The 18,962-nt window shown below is 40.3% G+C and overlaps 1 long non-coding RNA gene across 1 annotated transcript in view; it reads right to left on the reverse strand.

Annotated features, from left to right (window-relative positions):
* The window catches only part of LOC115037730 (uncharacterized), a 42,877-nt gene that overhangs the window by 17,743 nt on the left and 6,172 nt on the right, over nt 1-18,962 (reverse strand). The window contains exon 3 of the long non-coding RNA XR_003840472.1: nt 3,218-3,313. This is a non-coding gene — a long non-coding RNA (uncharacterized LOC115037730). The remainder of the gene's footprint in view (nt 1-3,217; nt 3,314-18,962) is intronic.

Below are 18,962 nucleotides of genomic sequence, written 5' to 3' on the forward strand. Positions count from 1 at the left end.
TATTTCAAGGGGTTATGGAACAAGAAGGAGTAGCCACAGCAAGCTGTTCGATGAAGAGCTGCGGGCAACAGACTGCCCGCCTTCAGCTGCTCTGTCAGGTAACAAACCCTTTCACTGTGCCCTGCTGTTTGCAGACTCAAGCTGTTTACAGCATGAAATCCTGATCACAGGATGATAGGAGAAGAAAGATTATTACCTGACTTCTTTATTGGAGCAAGAATAGTTTGGCTTGTTGCACACCACAGTTTTGTGGCTTGTGTGAAGTTGCTGCTTTATTCTAGCTCTTGCCAAATCAAAGTCTTTGAGGTTGCTACTTTAACTCTGTTTTTCTCAAAATGTGGAATTACCATTAACTTTAATGACATTGCTCTGACTTACAGATGCTGCACATTATCACACGTGTTCAGTTTATTTAACTGTCCAGTCGTAAAGGTCAGCCATGCCAAAATTCAAGTATCAAGTATGAACAAGTAAGAAGACATCTGAGACAGATGAAGTTGGCTCCACTCCAGCAGAAACTTGGCTTTATGAGTTTGACCAGACAGCAGCTAACCTGGGTGTGTACACAACAAAACCCAGCTACACTGTACATATCCCAACAAAACAGAGATCAGGGGATCTCTGTGTTGTATTGATCATCGTTTAATGATCGTGTTGAAATGTAGCAAACACACATTATACCAGCTAGTACAAACACTTCCTCTATGAAACAATACTAAACACTCCTATTGCAAACAATCGGCATTAAAACACCCCCACTCAGCTTCAGGTTCAACAGGTGGACCAACTGACATGCAAATACACACGTCCTGTTGAAACAAGGCACTTTTGTCTGTACCTGCCTCACGTGGATTAAGTGGCGCTGTCTGTGAAAAGCTGTTATTTCAGTTAAAGATTAACATCCAATCTGTGAGGAAATATATGGATTGAAAGAGCTGCAGAGCTCCTTTTATTAAGGCTTACCTATTGCAAGGTCAGGATCTGTCAACAAGTCTCTATTTACTTTATATATTTCTTTTTTCCCCCTCTCTTTTTCTATTTTCATCGGATTCTCTACTATATTATTGGTTCAGTGTTGCAGGTACATCGACGTAAGCGGTGCTATGATGCTATAGAAGGTTGCGGTGCAGCGAATTGTAGCCAAATCTGTGACTTTCCAACAGGGTTGATGAAATGGTCATGTTTCATTTGTAAAATCTAAGTATCAAAAGCATTTCCCTTTTATGTTGTTTTCTGCAGCTGGTAACTGGTAAATGTGTGTGTCAGTAGTCGTATCATAGCAGGTGATAAGCTCTGTGTTTTGGTGAATTCTTAAAGGTCAATGGCAAAAAAAAAGAAAGAAAGAAAGCACTTTTAACTGTCAACACCCAAGAGTTGATTTTCTTACAGGCCAAATATTTGTATTGTAAGGGCACTTGATGTGTTTCACTGAGTTTAGGGACTAAACTGCCTCAGGATATTTAGTCTGGTTTGGCTCCACTGATCCCTCCCTCCTACTTCCCCTCCTGTCCAGAGACAGTGACTGCTAAATGTCAGCAGTGTATTGTCAACAAGCTTCCGAAATTGCAGGAGTATCTTTCATCTTCTCAATTTGTAGCTTTAAAAATTTTAGCTTTGAATTGACTCTTGATGCTGAAGAGGAAGATAGTTCAATACCTCTGGAGGGAAAGCGAGAGTCATACGTCACTAGTTTTGGATATTTTGAGGATGGCACTTGTGAGGCGATTCAGAATGAAATAAAAAGTTTTGACCGCAGAGGTCATTTTGTGTGTCAGCCATAGGTTTCACTCACTCGTGTTTTGTAAACGTTGTATCACATTTGCTCACAGGCCTTTCATAGTCAGTGTTTTGCAAAGCTGCCCTTTTCCCCCTTAAAGCAGCTCCATTTAGCTGCCTTTCTGTATGATAAATGTGCATAGCCATAGTTTCTACAACACTTTGGTACATAGTAACAAGTAGCTTGGCGATGAGAAAACATTCATGCTACCTGGATGAAAACATTTTTAACAACAGTGTGAGTTTTGAATTCAGTTGTACTAATGAAGATGAGTTGCTTTGGCTCTCCAGTGGAGGTCAGAGAAAACAAAGTGTCTTTTTCAGGGTCAGATTCAGCAGCTCTGTCATCAGTCTCAGCCCTTGCTCGATGGGTAAAGGACAAAAACATCAGTCCACCCCGCAGCCCTGGCTGTTTAATATATTTGGCCTTTGTCTTCATCCTCCTTGTCTTCCTCTCCAGTTTTTAACAAGTGCAAAAAGAAATTGCCCTCAAGCTATGGCATGGTGCATTCACAGCTTGATTAATAGCAAAGACCTAACATAGCCCCATCTTTCCGTCTCTGTGGTTTTAACCCTTCTTAAAAAGTCACAGGAAAAGGTTACTGTAAATGTCATTATGAGCATTTCACCACTTTCATGGCTGCTCTGCTCTGAATAACCCACCACTAAATGTCATTCTCTTAATGTTTGTGATTTTACTCCAGTTAGACTTCCGAGTGCTTCCTCACCAAAGGTTTATGTATCTCCATTTCCTAACGCTACCCTTTACACAGGGAAATTTCACTTAAATCTTTTCCAGTTGCACACTATTGAATAATGCCCTCTGTGAATTCATTTTCACAGAATAAAACTTCCTGAGACCCTTTTTTCTTTGTCTTTTATTCGCCGCACAAGTTCATTTGAGGACTGTTCTGAAGTTTCTCTCTTTCTCTCTCGCTATAAAGTCAAGCAAAAAAAAAAACAAAAAAAAAAAAAACAAAGCATGTGGTGATTTGTTAGTGAGCGTAATGAACAAAGCACTAACTGCCCTTAAAGCTAAGGGATAAGTGGTAAGTAAATGAGCATGAAGCTTATCATATGCATGTTAATGACCATGGCTGAGTTTTAGATGACTGCAAAACAGCTCAACAATTAAAATGATGTCTAAATATTTTTAACTTTCCTGATGAAGTAGAGCTCAACATTTGTCTGTAATGGCTCTGTTGAATGCCTTTAGTAATAATATCAAGTCAGACTAACCAGCATTTCATACTGTGAATGCCCTAATAGAAAGGACAGTACGTTTTAATTGATAGTGTTTTTAATGCGACGGGTGACCTACTTTAAAACCTGTCAATGAAACTTTATCTAGAACTGAGTGCAAATCTAGTTTTAAAATCTCAATTTGGTTGCTTTTGCGGTGCGGTTTTTGAATCCGTTTGAATGCGTGTCATGAACTTACCATCACAGCAGTGCTGTTGCTGGGTGAGTGGGTGGAGTCGTGGGGGGGGGCAGCAGATCATTTCATCTCTGTCTGACTGCTCCACAGCAGGTCAATCTGGTTAGAGGTGAAAACACGAGAAAAACAGATTACATTTTGTTTAATGTAGCTGTGTGACAGACTGTGACCAAAAAAACTACACAGAAAAGAAAAACTAAATAAAATTTGCATACATATTTGACCTAACGCATGCATGGATTTAGTAGAAACCTGTCTACGATAAAGATAAATAGAGCATGACCTATTCCATTCATAGAGTATATTGATGATTGAGTGACCTCAAAGAGGAAGTTTACAGCAAAGAACAATGTGCTATTGATGGATTTAATTTTCCCCAGTACAGAAGAAGACACACATTGACATAGTCTTTAAGATTAAACTTAAAAAAAAAAAAATCTCATTGAAGGTGATGAATTTGATGTGACAAAGAAGATCCTCCCCTTTAATCTGTGGCAAAGACAAATAATTCCGTTCTTGATTAAGTTAATTTTAATGACGTTCCTTTCGCGGTATTTAATGAATGCAAGAAGTCAAGGATGAAACCAACACCTTTAAAAAAAATAATTAAATAAATAAAAAAAAAATACACAATCAAAGGCAGCCGTGTGTATCAGTGAGTAGCAACAGGTTTATGGATGAAGAGGTTGGAAATGACTCATGGCAGCAGTCACACTATTTCTTTTCTGACAGTCTTATTTGTGTCAGACTTGTTTAACTGGGCTTAATGAAATCTCCATCGTAGAGCGACACGCACAGGCGCGCACTCGCACACGCCAATATCTTGATGCAGATGCTGTAACAGAAAATGAAAAACAGTACAGACACACACAAGCTCCCTGAGCGTGGCTGCAGTGCAGACATACTTACGTAAACGCTCACATCCAGCCTAAAAGTGCTTACCATTTCTGACAACTACCGCATCCACCCTCACATTTCCACTGATGACACAGAAGCCTGCGGGTAAAACCACAATTTACGACTTGTCTTACAAAATCACTAAAACCGTCTCAAATAGCTGCCTTTTGTGGTTCTTCTCCCATCCTTTGATTCCTCCACACTCATTTCAACACTGTCTATCACCTCCACGTCCTCCTGCACTCTCCAGTTTCTCAGGCTCACCTCTCACTGACCCACGTGTGGTTTCTATTCTCACCCTGTCTTCACATCAGCTTCTGGTCCAAAAGAGCCGGCTCTGCTCTGTCTCCTCTACACGATATCTCCATTCCTCCAAATAGTATCCTGAATATAAATATGTAACATCTGGAACATTAATAGTTACCTTTAATACCAGCGTTTTGGAGAAGACATGGAGAGCTGCACTACATAAAATCTTACATATTTTATATAGCCAGAATTGCTGAACAAATAATATATTTGGGATATTTAATGCATGTTTACTCTGAACCAAGTCAAATAACATAATAGCAGACTAATCTACTCAGTGTATATCTGCATATACATAATATATATTGTTCAACGTAATAATACATATCACTAACTCCCCTTAAGATGGAAAATAATGAGAGAGAGATGATGTATAGAAATAAAAGCTTTAACAAAACCAAGACACAGATGGAAAAAACTAGAAATTATTTGAACTGTTTTGTCAAATGATGAGATAATCAAACTGTCCTCTTTTCACTGGGTGCACTTTAATCCTCCTGCATGGCTGGACCATCCTCCTGGTAAATCTATGAATTAGCATGGCACCAACAGCAGCGCTCCAACCCCAGTGGGCTCAGACAGCATACAACATGACAGCAACAGCCAGGCGTTTGAATCATTTCTAATATAATGCGGCCAAGAAAAGCGAGAGAAGAATTGTTGGGACAAAAGCCTTAGGGCTACAAAAATCACTGAAAGGAAAAAATCAAGGTGCACAAAACACCTTGCACTTAACATTTAGAGTTACTTTGAAAGCCATATTAAACCAACGACTAAAGGAAGTGGTGTAGTGCTGTAGTCATATCTCGTAAAAATGGGACATTGCTTCCTTGCTTGTCGGCTGTTGCACAGGATTCCTTTTTTCCATTGTATAGGACTTCTTTGTTGCCGTATAGCTAAGACAAAGATCATATTGATTGACTCATATTGCAGAGGGGGAGCCGCAACGGATTTACTGATGTTATTCCTTCTTGAAATACTGCAGTGTTTTATCTTCTTTCCTGCCTGCATGTGTTGCTTCAATGAATAACATCAAAATAGACACCCTTTCTGCGAAGCTACAACATTTCCTTTCAGCTGAAACAGTCTATTCAAATCTTAGTGGAAAGTAGTTTGCTACAGTTTGACTTAACTGCTCATTCTTGACCTTGACGAATATTCATTGATAAGTGTGCTTCAATGTGCGAGCACAGGAAAAACAAACCTGATTAAATATGGCAAACTTCTCACGTTGCCCATTAATAAACCCAAAATACGGTTTCCTCTGCTCTAATGCTGATTCTAGGCCATTGCTCTGACCCACAATGCCACGATCATGCACTCTGCTAGACTGGTCACATGACTTGTTACTCAAATTAAAACTCCAGCTTACATTAAAGGAATCCAACCAATGTAAGCCATTTTAACATTTTACTTCCTGAATCTTTAACGAGTCTCAATGAGCTCAAATGATGAAACTTGACAGAGCATAAGCACATGATGAAACCAGACATTTACACTGAGAAATGCTGTGTGAGAACTCTGTTATAGAAAAATGCATCTTGATTGTATCAAGCTTCACAGAAGTCAGAGGCACTGACAAAGAACAGAAAGAAAATCTGTTGCCTTCCCTGCCAAGGTCGAACGGATATAAGGGAATAAGGTTGATTCAAACTAACACCACTCTAAATAATGCAGTACCACAAAGTAACCACAAATCACTTTTTTTTTTTAACATCGCAGTTCAAATTACAGACCTTATGTAAAATATATGTAAATGACATGAACAATCCTGATTCTGTCATGATTAAATTGTGTCAGAACATGTGACTATTAAAAGTCAGCTGCAAAAGAAGAAACAGTTAACTCCTGTAACACTTGCAAACCAGCCTTCGGGAAACTGAACTACAAACTACTTTTTCCAATTCCCAACATATGTTTTACTCTCTGAACAAAACTATGAACACGACACAAATTCAGCAGACACTGAACATTTTTCCTGTGAAAAACAACCACATCGTAGTCAAAGCTGCTCCTATTACATCACTAACACAACTTATCACTGTTATTTCCTTTATTTCCTGAAAGCTGAAAAACTTCCTCTGGACTTGCAGGCATCATACAATGGCTTCACTCTTAATGTATAACTATAATTATGTACATGTTATTTAATGTGAGATGCCCATATTGTCAAGAATGCTCAAACAATTAAAATTTTAAATCCAATTTTTTCAATTCAGTTTTTCATCAAAACCCATAGCTTTTTATTTTGCATTTGTTTAAAGTAACTAAACCTTGCCTGAGGGCATAAATAATAACTGGTTGCTGCTTGAACACAAAGGTTTCAGTCCATGCAAAGACATGTTAATGCACTTCTGCATGTAATGTGATTGATTCAATTTAATCCAATTCCAATTATGTCAGGTGAACAATTTGGAGAATACAGTTCAATAATGAGATGAGAACAAAAAAATTCTCCTCTTGGTCATTTGTGCAACCCTGAAATCCTGACGCGGCATTGATCTTAAGATTTTTAAAGGTGTGTGCTTTACCTGTCAAAACTGTAAATATTGACATCCACTTTGACACAAGGTGGAAAGGGCACTATTTTAATTTGCCAGAACTCTTGTCTTGCTCTTGTGGGACATTTAAACTGCTTACCACAGCGTCGCCACCACAGAGGCTCTGAACTTGGTTAACTTCTGCATCGACCAGCTCTGCTGTCGAATGGCCCTTCAAAAGAATCATATCACATACTGAATCAGCACCTCCAGAGTCAATACAATATATTATTGCAGTTCCCGCCAATCTCGACATACATAAAAAGTGCACACGCACACGAGTAAACACATAGAGAGAAATTAAGATGAAATAGAGGGTAAAAACTCTCCTTTCCTTTCAGATGGTGCCTTTAAATCATCCATACAGGAAATGGGTTTTTAAATTGATTTTACTTTCATGGTAAAGAAAGCAATCCACTGCTGGTTTAACTATTGTCCTCTCCTATAAGCAACTCGCCCATTTACCATCCAGCAATCAGTGGTCCAGTAACAACAGTGCATGGGATCACGAGCACTCACAATATTTGTGTGCAGCAATGTGTGTGCATAGGTGCTACAAATGTGTTTGTGCATGAGTTCATCCATAAATGAATATATGTGCATGACAGAGAAGAAACCATAATCTACCAGTAATGGAACATGAAACCGAGCAGAAAATTGCAAAAAGAAATGATTCCTGGGGAGGGTGTCAGCCCTGATGAAATAAAGCCCTTCATGTGTAGCTTAATAAAGGCAGGCAAAGGGGCTAATGCCCTCTATAATGACACTCTTATTCTGAGACACATAATCAAAAAAAAAAAAAAAAAAAACACACACACACGGCTGAAGCATAGCCAAATTTTCCAAAGTGAACTGAAAGTTAATTAGCAACCACAAGTTGGTATCCACCAGCAGGCTACCACAGGCTCATAGGAGCACTTTCCACTACTTTCCCCGATTGACAGTTTGTCACAAGACAACAGATATCGCAAGAACAGGCATCTGATGGCCAAGCTGTCGCAAGTTGTTGCAATTTATCCCAAGCAACACACTATAGGTTGCCAAAGTTAAGTAAATGCTCCAAAGGTCTTCAAAATTCTTGACTGAAAAAGGATCAGACCTATTTAATTATTCTCCTTGCCTGACAACACATTTGAAAAAGAGAAAAGAGAAGGAACAGTAAAAAAAAAAATAAAATAAAATAAAAGCACCTCCACTGTTCTATGAATACTAAAATCCTATAAAGTTGAGATATTGTGTAGAATGCACAATAGAACCTGTGTGTTCTAAACGTGTTAAATGAAGACGGGGGCACCCCGCCCTCACCCAATCTGAGCTGGGATTGGCTGCAGAACCCCCTGGTGACCTGAAAATGGGTAAGCTCTAGATGATGAGCATGAATACTGAGACATTCCGCGAGTTTATGAAAAACAGTAGCAAAACTTCTCAAAAAAGTTGGGACAGAGGCATGAAATGGCTGGAAAAGTAAGTGGAACTAAAAAGAAACAGATGGAGGAACATTTTACAGTTAATTAGGTTAATTGGGAAGAGATCACCAGCATGATTCAGTATAAAAAGAGCATCTCAGCGAGGCAGAGTCTCTCAGACGTAAAAATCGGGTAAGGTTCACCAATCCCCGAGTGACAAGGCTGAAAATCAACATTGGACACCCTTGATCTCTGGGCCCTCCGTGGGCAACACAGCATTATAGACAGGTATGATTCTGTAATGGAAATCACCGGATGGGTTCAGGAACACTTACAGAAATCATTGCCGGTGAGAACAGTTCGCCGTGCCATCCACGGGTTAAAGCTCTATCACGCAAAGAAGAAGCCATATGGGACTCGGAAACACCGCCGCCTTCTCTGGGCCAAAGCTCATTTAAAATGGACTGAGGCGAAGTGGAAAGCTGTCATGTTGTCAGACAAATTGAAATTTGAAATTATTCACAGAAACCATGGAGGCTGTGAACTCCAGACTAAAGAGGACACAGACTGTCCTTGTAATCAGCGCTCAGTTCAAAAGCCTGCACCTCTGATGGTATGGGGCTGCATCAGTGTCTGCTGCATGAGCAGCCTGCACATCTGGAAAGCCACCACCACTGCTTAAAGGTTCACACAACATATGCTCCCATCCAGATGACGTCTGTCTCCTGGAAGCAAGACAATGCTGCATCCATTACAACAGCATATAGAAGAGTTCAGGAAATCTTTACGTAGACTGTCTACACAGACAGCACAGACTTCACCAGACTGAACTATTTACTGCAATACAGATGAGATACGAAAGGCTTTGTCAACATAAGGGGCGAATAAAACTTAAATGAAGGCATCCAAGGATGAGGAGATGTTGTTTGCATCATGTAGAAACAATATTCTATAATATTATATCGAAGAAGACAGATAGATCTAAGCAGTAGCTAAAGTTGAGGAAAAAATGCTTAATGTCTCTCTGATACAGAAAAAAAAAAATCTGATTTTCTAAAGTGAATAAGAACAAACTAAGATACACACACACACACACACACACACACACATATATATATATATATATATTCTAAAAAACATGAGCCAAATTATTAATGATGGTGTTGTATAGCATCCACTGTACACACACTTAGAGAACTCAACTGGCTTCAGATGTGCAACAGATGAGACAGACAGATAGATGGAAGCCGAAGTTTGCCAGAATTAAAGTATCTCTTGAGCAGTAATTCATTCAGTTTTGAGATATGCTGCTTTAGGTTTTCTAAATTCACTTTGAAGAAGCTCTAATAATATCGATGCTAATGTCAAATTTATTTCTAAAAGCACATTAAAAGTAACCACAGCCAACCAAAGTGCTTTACAAATAGCAGTGAAGACATAATAATTAAAACAGCCATAAAAAAAACTGGATAATGGATCAGCCTGAGTAATCTGGGTTATGTAGATAATATGGAGCACATACACATCACCTAGAATCTGTAGTGGAGAGGGCAGAAAACAGCGTCTTCACTTTTTCTTGCCTACCAGCAACATGCAACCATTTGGTGTGTTAGAGTCACTACTTCACACCGGAGAGAAGCTAAAGAAGCAACAATACAAAAGTACAGCAAGGTCTGTCCAGTCAAAGGTTCATGTGGATTTCTATGATGATTTGACTGTAACACTGTTTACTCATCCACTTTAGATTACCTGATGTCAAGTATGAAAACAATATCTAGCAGTAATCTATACTTTGAATGCATCAGGCTGCAGCTGATCGTGCTGCTCCATCATGTTACTCTCTGCTGCAGAATTGAATCATACGTTTGACAAACACATCAAAATGCACATATTTGCATGTTTGTTCACCTGCTGTGCACGGACTCTATCAAACTGGCAGTGAAATGGCAACGTATTATTCGAATGCAATAACAATAATAATCATAAAAAAATACAAGGTGACTATTTTGACAAATACTGTGCAAATACAGCTGGAATGGGAATTTTTCCTTTTCAGAGGAAAATAATTGAAGGCGACCCTTTCACCAAACAAACTGTGTAGCAGCTTTTTTTTTTTTATGAGATGTTGTGACACAATTTATCGTTATCCCCCAAAATATTGCAGCTCCTTCAATTTGACTGATTCACTTGGTCATATTGCAGTTTGAATTATATTTAGATGAATTGTTCAGCCAAAAATTTGAATTATCCAAAATTAGTGCCAAATGAAGCTTTCAGGAACACAAGGAAATGATATGGGACTTTATGGCCTGTCAAATGAAGCATTATAAAGAAAGAAACAACGAGTACTCATCTCCTGCTTTCACTTTCCAAAGAAACAGAGATTAACTGAAAGACCGCCACCTGCAAACCGGTCGGTTCAAAGGTTAAACGTTTGGAGCTTTAGCTACATTTGTAATGTCTGCACGGTTCATCAGGATGGAGGGCACGTTTCTATTATGTTGCTCCACCTGGGATCTCTGCTCTCTTAACTCTCCTTCTGTCTCCCTTTGTCTGTGCAGTGTCATTAGTGTTGATGGGGGCAGCAGCAATAGACTCAGCAGGGGGTGGACATGATTTGACTTTCCTGGTGGGAGATTTTGACAAAAGTATATTTAACTGCTATCATCGATTGACCTGCCCTTGACCACCGCTGCTCCGATGAATTTGTTAAATGACCCCGTGTCAAAGAGATTGGTTGCACAGGACAAGCCCTCTGTGAATAGCTGAAAGATGTGAGATGCATGTGTCGGACTCCGTCAACCAATTGTGGCTAAATAAAGGCTGAAAACAAATGGCAAAAAGATTGTTCGCGGCCATCTGGCGGCGGCAGTTTCTTCATAGCACCAGACACAACTCATATCATCCTAATGGGATTCCATGCCAGCCAACCAGTTCTTCAATGGTGTGTGGTGAAGCATAGATAAACCTTATTCTAATGCCCAAGAAAGGAAGCAAGAGAAAGGGGAGGGAAGAGGAGGAGTGGGAGTAAAATATTGATGAGAAATGTGAGGCACAAAAATAGAGCGGCTCTGCATTCCCAATGAAGGGCAAAGGACGCACACGCACATGCACACAAAGTGAGGTATGAGATTAAAGAAGACGAGTGAATCGCGCGCACACACTCATATGTGCATATGTGCTGAAAGCTCATGATTCAGCACAAAAAATCCCATCTCCTTCCCAGAAGAGTGTTTCGCCAGTCAAAAATAGCAACTGGCTATTTGCCGAACTGTTGTTCTGTAATATATTCTATGCAGCCATCAAAAAAAAAGAAAAAGAAAAAAGAGAGGTATCCAGGTCCATTCACAGGTAATAGGCCGATAGACAACAACAGGCAACAAAGGACTTGCTTTGAGACTCACTCAGGACCTTGGGAGTTGAAAGAGAACGGTAGAGCCACAGTGGAACCATAGAAAAAGAACAAACCACATTACGAACGGTTTGTGCTTTACATTACAAAACATGACGGCGTCAGCTGCTGTCAACGCGTTTTCACTTTCAACACCTAGATATCCGTTAGCGCGTGCGAACATCAGCAGCTCTCAGCAATCTCTGTGTGCATGGGCGTCTAACTTAGGCAAGCTCCAAATGGCATTTAAATGCACTTATAATAACGGCTGGAATGTCAATTAAATCAGATACCAAGAAAAACCCAAAACATTATTTAGCCCCCCCCTTTTCCCCTTTTTTTCCCTCAATATTTCTCAAAATTTTCATCCCAGTGATGCCTACAGCAACTCGCAACCTTCAATACTTTTAGAGCAATTAAATTGTTTTGCAGAAGAATTACACTAAACAGCTGACAAGTGTACAACCGATTACGGTTCCCCCAGAGGTGTGGTTTAGAGATCATGCTAGCAGGCAATTAGCAGTAAATGTAAAGCCTCAGAGAAGTGATATCATCAGCAGAGAAAATGTGCATGTGAGTTTTCCTTCAGCTTTCATATTTGCATTCAACGTCGAAACGTTGAAACGTAACACCTGAAGGTCATTATTTTTATATTTTTCTTTTCTTTACATTTGCTATACTTTTATACTTTAAATTAAATTTATTCACAGACACACACACACTAAAGGGAGGCTGTTAAATCACACACAATGATTATTCATTTACACTCCTCTTGAATTCAGAGTCCACCTGGCTCAGCAGCCCACGTTCGGCTTTTTCCTCAATGAATGTCTCAGAGAACAGTAAGTCACAGATGCTCACGCGCACACGCACTTTGCGGTGGAGTAAAATTCCCATTCAGCCCTGGCCAATTGCAGTTAATTGCTTCTGAGAATGACTGATTGGGTCCGATTTTTACCGCAGCAGGACCTTAAAGGAAGAGCAGATGAAGTAAGGGGAGAGACATAAAAACAAAAACACCAACCTGCCACACAGGGGCAATAAACAGGTTGATTAACTCCTAACCGTTGCCAGACTTTGCCCCAGTGTGCCGACGCGCACGTGTGTCTGCCCACTCTGTGCTCTTATATGATGAACGGCATAGCATCTGCAAACCTTTACTGGTGATCCAATAAAACTAACAAACTTTGACAAAACTGATCGAATCCGATTAGATCGTTCCAGGTCACTGCAGTTGTTTATGTTTTTCTCTCATTTCTTTATCCTCTCTTCCAATGTGAGTCTGCTGCGATAAAAGTCGAACTCAATCTGTCAGAAGCGATTAATGCAAATGAGAGAAAATTGTGTGCGTATGTATGTGTGTGCATGCGTCAGTCTATCAAAGTGGACCATCTCATTCTGGGACAAGACTCAGATTCATATTCTGACTCTCGGATCCTCTGAAGCACCCAGCTTTGTGGTAGTTGACAGTCCCTGAACCGTCCATGCAAAACAACAAGTTTGGCACGACACACGCACAAGTTCTATCTGAATTGCCTTGCGGTGTGTGTTGCGTTTTCTATACTGTTTGGTTCATTTGGCTATTCTAATCACTTTGTCCAACAAAAAATGAACTGAACAAGGGAAATACAGTTCATGAGCTAGCAAACATGCTAACGGTCAGTTCTCAGTCAGACTTCCTGGAGTCGTCTTGTTTCAGGGAAAGAGCCAGGATAGCTGTCTCTTTGCTAAGCTAGGCCCGCCACCTCCAAACCACACTCACACACAAACCAGTGTGAGTGTGTAGTGTTTTCTTTGAACTATACCAGTAACCGAAATACTGACCATGACTAATTTATTTAAGTAATACACCTCCAGCTTCTCATCCATGTAACCAATTCCTTCTTCTGTGCCCTTCTGTTTGTAGACTCAATCTGTGGGCAGCATAACACCAGCTCACAGCTGCACACAGAATGAAGGGAAAGGCCAATTAGTGGCTCTCATCTTTATTAAATCTACAAGAGTTTGTTTTGCTGCCCCCTCAGTTCTGTGACGCAGTCTTAAGCTACGTTTGCTGTTAATACCTTTAACTTTAACTAGACGAGGATTCAAATCAACCAGGCCTGAGATCCTCTAGATTACCACCTTAAATTGGCATTTAGTGAGAATTTTGTTGTGTGTCTCGGATCAAGCCTGCAAAGTAAACTTGATTGTGGTGTAAGCAGAAAGAACAAATCGCACATTAAAAGCATACCGAAGGCTATACTCTGAATAAAAACTGATTAGCACCTTTATCCAAGTCTGACTGTGAGAATATTTCTCCCTGGTTTGCGACTGTGTTGTAGATCTCTGCATTTAAAATTCTTCCAGGATATTTACTGAAAACGTGACTCATTTTTTCCAATTCTGACCTCAAACAGGCTTGTTGAACAGACCTCTGATAGATCGTGGCATGAGATAAAACTGGTTACCTTAGCAACCTAGCAACTTTTGGTTCCCTCATATCACGGTGAGAAAATGTGAGAAACAAAGAGAGAATGAGTGATGGGCCGGTAGAGAGACAGACCAGCCTCACTTACGCTTCTGTATCCCAATTAGAGCACCAAGGAGCTCAAGTTTTTTGAAAACCAAGAAAATGATGCAATATATGGTAAAATGTAAGCGAAAGATTGAATTTTGACCTGAAATGTTAGAGGAGAGGACTGAAGAACAGCAGATAGAGAGCCGCAAAACTTCAAATTAACCTTCCAACACAGAAAGCAAGAAGAACTATTAATACAGATGATACATTTAAAGAAACACGCACACACTTAAGCAGATGTAAAAAACGTATATGAACAGCCTACACAAAGCATAGACACAAAGACAGATATGAAGGGAAGTGTTAAATAAAACGCATGCACGTGGATTCTTAAATTGTAGGTGCAATATTAATAAAACAGCTTCAGAGGAACAAGGGTTTAAAGTGAAACTTTGCTTCTTCTTTTTTTTTTATTAATAAAAAATATTCCCAACGTGGTAATATGCTCACATTCAAAATTCTATCTGTAACAGCTTGTGCCTTGTACTCCAAAGGGGCATGTTCCCGACAAGCACTGTGTGGCCTGTCTGACCCCGAGCATCTTATGTTGTCACTGTACTTGGCAGTTCTCTTTGCCACCTGTGCTGGATCACGACACCAAATAGCGCTGGAAATAAAGGATAAAACAGAAGGCTGGAATAAAAGTGTACCGCTGACTCCTGAAAAGTGCAGTGCCTTATCAGAAAGTTGGCTTCTCATGTTAGCTTCTCACTCAGTTGGGTAGCACACTCGCAGTGTTAAGGACTCAGCAGGGAGCCATATACGGGACGCAGCGCGGACGGGCCAGCAGCAGCAGAAGAAGAAGAAGAAAAGTTTTATCGAAGGGGAATTCTTTTGTCATGGGAGCTGGTGGCAGGGAGTGGAGGCCTCGTGGCAGAAGGGCCAAAGCTTTCAAAAAACATTAAACAGTTAACTGTTGTAATCAAGAGGACAAGTAAACAAACAGTATGGAAGTTTACATTTACTGGTGATTTTTAGTCCAAACTGTGTTATTTGATTGGGTGACGACAATTTCCACGCATGCATTTTCATTTAATCTTATTTAACATTATTATTTTGTTGACAAACAAGTGCAAGTAGAAATGTATAAAAAAATAGGCACTGTAAAGGTAAAATTATATGTTACACTCCCTTTAATATTGTTTCAACCCAAGCAGGCTCTTACCAGCGAAGGCCATTTATGTCAGTGCAAGCTCGAGTAGAATAGAATAAAATAGAACTCATTGTCATTGCTTTAAAAACAACACAACACTGTTTAACAGCTCTGAGTTTGGCAGCACAAAAATACACAAGAATAAAAATAAAAAATAAGGCAATAAAAAGGACATAAAAAAAAACTGAATTAAAAAACTTGGGGGGTTGAGGGTGGGTAGGGTAGATAATGGGACACAGACAGAGAGACGGACAGGAACAAAGGGAATATTAGGCAGAGGAAAACAAAGTAACACGTGTTGTGGACTGGGGGCTCTGCGGCATCAGCAGACTGCAAATGAACAAAACAAGCTTTATTCTCGAGTTCAGGGTTAGGATATGTTGGTTCGCAGATTTTAGATCCAATTCGTTCAAATTTATATTTTACTGTAAAAGAGAACTTTAAGTGTAAGCACCTTGAAACGCAAAATGTGGATGAAGGCGGAGGGGAAGATAAGAACAACGGCTGTAACCAGAGGAGAAACAAACACATGCCTGTTTTTGACCCTAAATAAAATAATAATAATAATAATAATAAACGTCAATCTTCCTTTCTCTTACACACACACACACACACACGCCTTCCAGCATGGCTCCCTACACTGCTTTAAATCAGAAAGCTTTCATAGTCTCACCATTTGGCAAACAACTGATAGGGAAAGAACAAGGAGCCCGGCCCCAAAGAGCAAATACAACAATAGATCGGGTCTAATAAAACAACAGATACAAGAAAAGAAGAAGAATGGAGGAAAGGGCAGCACTGCAAAACTGATAACAATAAAGAAGTACAAAAGGTGCGTCTCTGCTGTTAAAAGCGAAGGCGACAAATCAATTTCACAACTCACATCCGTTTCCCTAACAGCCAGTTCAGGTTGTCCCCCTCTGTAGTTTAAGACAAGAACATTGTGTGTACTCGTGTGGAAAATCATGTGCTCATACACTCCTCGCAAGTGTAATCCTACTTTATATGCTTCCTCTTGATTGAAAAGGATGCTCAAGCTATAACAATGAATATTGATCCCCTCCTGGAAATTCTCTTTTCAGCTGACAATTAGTGTTTTGCTGGAGGACTCTTCAGCCGGGCTGGATGTCTACCATAACCCTGGCTCTTGGTTTGAAGGACAGTCTCCCTGTTCGTGACACCCCCACCCTGCTGCCACATTTCAGAAGGGTCACTCCTATCGCGCCTCCCGCTATGATTGCATGTTTTACAAACCGTGTCGTCCTGATGCTGCGTTCAGGCTCTGCGGCCATGCCCCCGCTTCGGCTGACAAGGACAGCCCACCATGTAATTTGGCAGATTCATATTGAATCAAGATTTAAATATGAGTGTATATTTAATTCTGTGCAACAGGGACATTGTTACACCTGGTTAATAATTTCAAAATCAAAACTGAAGCACATTAAAATCTTTCCTAAAGCTCCAACACTGTAGACTATGCAGATCACATCAGGGCCCTCAGCTCTCCTGACATAGTGACTTCAAAGTCTTTTCCTTGGATAAGAGCTAACGCTATAATCAAATCCAGACAGACGATGGGAGAACAAACACCTGCTAAATGGCCATGTTATCTCTGCTAGCCTGACAAACTGTCAGACCTTCTCCTCCATTTCTACATAAGACGATGACGGGGGCAATGACAACACAATGATAGGTAACAGTGAGGAGGTGGAAGAGGAAATTGTCAGAAGCGACAGCGAGGTGAGAGATGGATGAAGTCCTGGTTTGTTGAAAGCACCGCCGCAACAGCAAAGGGGAGAAGGAGACGTCTCGAAATTCTCAATATATATGGTTAGGCTTTTATTTACAAACACTTTGTAATTCACCTTGCTGGTTATTGGAGGCAATATTCACAAGAATAGCAAAAGGATGCATCACTTTGGGGAAGACTTAAGTAAACAATAACATGCATCGTTGATCCCAGTTAAGCCTCTCAGAAAATTTTTTTGTGTATGAAGTGCATCAATTCAGTTCCATATTTATTTGGCCTCTGTTCTCTAAATGATAGAGCAAAATGTGTCATCTTCATCCATGTCTGAGAGTGTACTAGCAGAGTGTTCACAAATCACCCAATTTGGACTGTCGTCGATTTTTTTCTCTCTCAAGTGTCAAATTCTTCCTCCCATGCTGTTTCCAAACAAAGACTGCAGCAGTCTGAGAGATACTATATTGTATGTAATGACTTAATGGACAAAACATTCCTCCTGTGAATAACCCCTTCAGCACATTGCAGACGTCATCTTCAAAACAGGATTTATAAAAGCGCACGTTCACTGACTCTGTTTCCAGGTTGCAGGGGGGGCTGGAGCCAATCCCAGCTCACACTGGGTGAGGGGCGGGGTCACACTGGACAGGTCACCAGTCCATCACAGGGCCAGCACACAGAGACAGACAGAGACCAACAACCACTCACACTCAGAGCTGAACATGCAAACTTCACACAGGCCTGGGAACTGAACCCGTGACCTTCTCAGCACACACGTTCAAATTTACTTTTAATTCTGGACGTATTTTTATAAGGGCTTACAAACATGTTGGGAAATTAACACTCCACTTTGCAACTTCTAGAAAACTGAACTTTTATACCAAAACCACAGTCTACTGCGAGAGATCAATCAAAACTGTGAGCCCCTAATAATGTCTCAGAAAAATCAACATCAAATCTCATTAACAGGCGAAAATTTAGGACAGTGTTTACATACAGACACACACACACAAAAACAGACCAGCAATGCTAATATGACACTAATGATTTACAGCCACTCTTTGTGTGTGTATGTGTGTTTGCTACTTTACAGGAATAGGTCACCACTCCTTGAATTTTCACTAAACTGTCATATATATACACACACAGCCGTGCATAAAAACACACTCCTGTGTGTTCATGGCACTGAGACCTTGGTTAATTATTCACATTGGTCAATAATGAGCCACAAATCAATTTTTAATTGTGTTTGTCTCCTGTATTAATCAGACAATTGATTCCAAGCACGTCTCCAATGCCAAGACAAGGGTCGGTAAGCAAAAGAGCTCCAGGATGAGAAAAGATGGAGAGGAGATGAAAGGAAAAGAACTGCTGCAGAGGGAAAGAAAGTCTGGATATAATGCAGCACGGTGAGACGAGACATGATGGTTACTCAATGCCTGAAAAACCCAAGGGATCTTTTTTGTTTTTGGCAGGCGTGTATGCTGTCACCTCTGATCTTATCAAGTCGGCAGGTATGGGGGGGGGGTGTTTGTGTGCGCACACAGTGTGTGTTACAGTGTGCACCAACTGTATTTGAGAGGCTGTCCTACTCCATTTCAGTCATCATGATGGAATGAAAAGATGCTGACCAACCTACTGTACACACACAGACTTCTATCTGTGTTTATGTCGTCCCCCTCATCCCCCTTCCTCTTTCTAATAGCATCCTCACTCTTTAATAATTCTTTTGCCATCAAAAGCCTATC

This window comes from Echeneis naucrates, chromosome 24 (genome assembly GCF_900963305.1).
Source record: "Echeneis naucrates chromosome 24, fEcheNa1.1, whole genome shotgun sequence".
NCBI classification, from domain to species: domain Eukaryota; kingdom Metazoa; phylum Chordata; class Actinopteri; order Carangiformes; family Echeneidae; genus Echeneis; species Echeneis naucrates.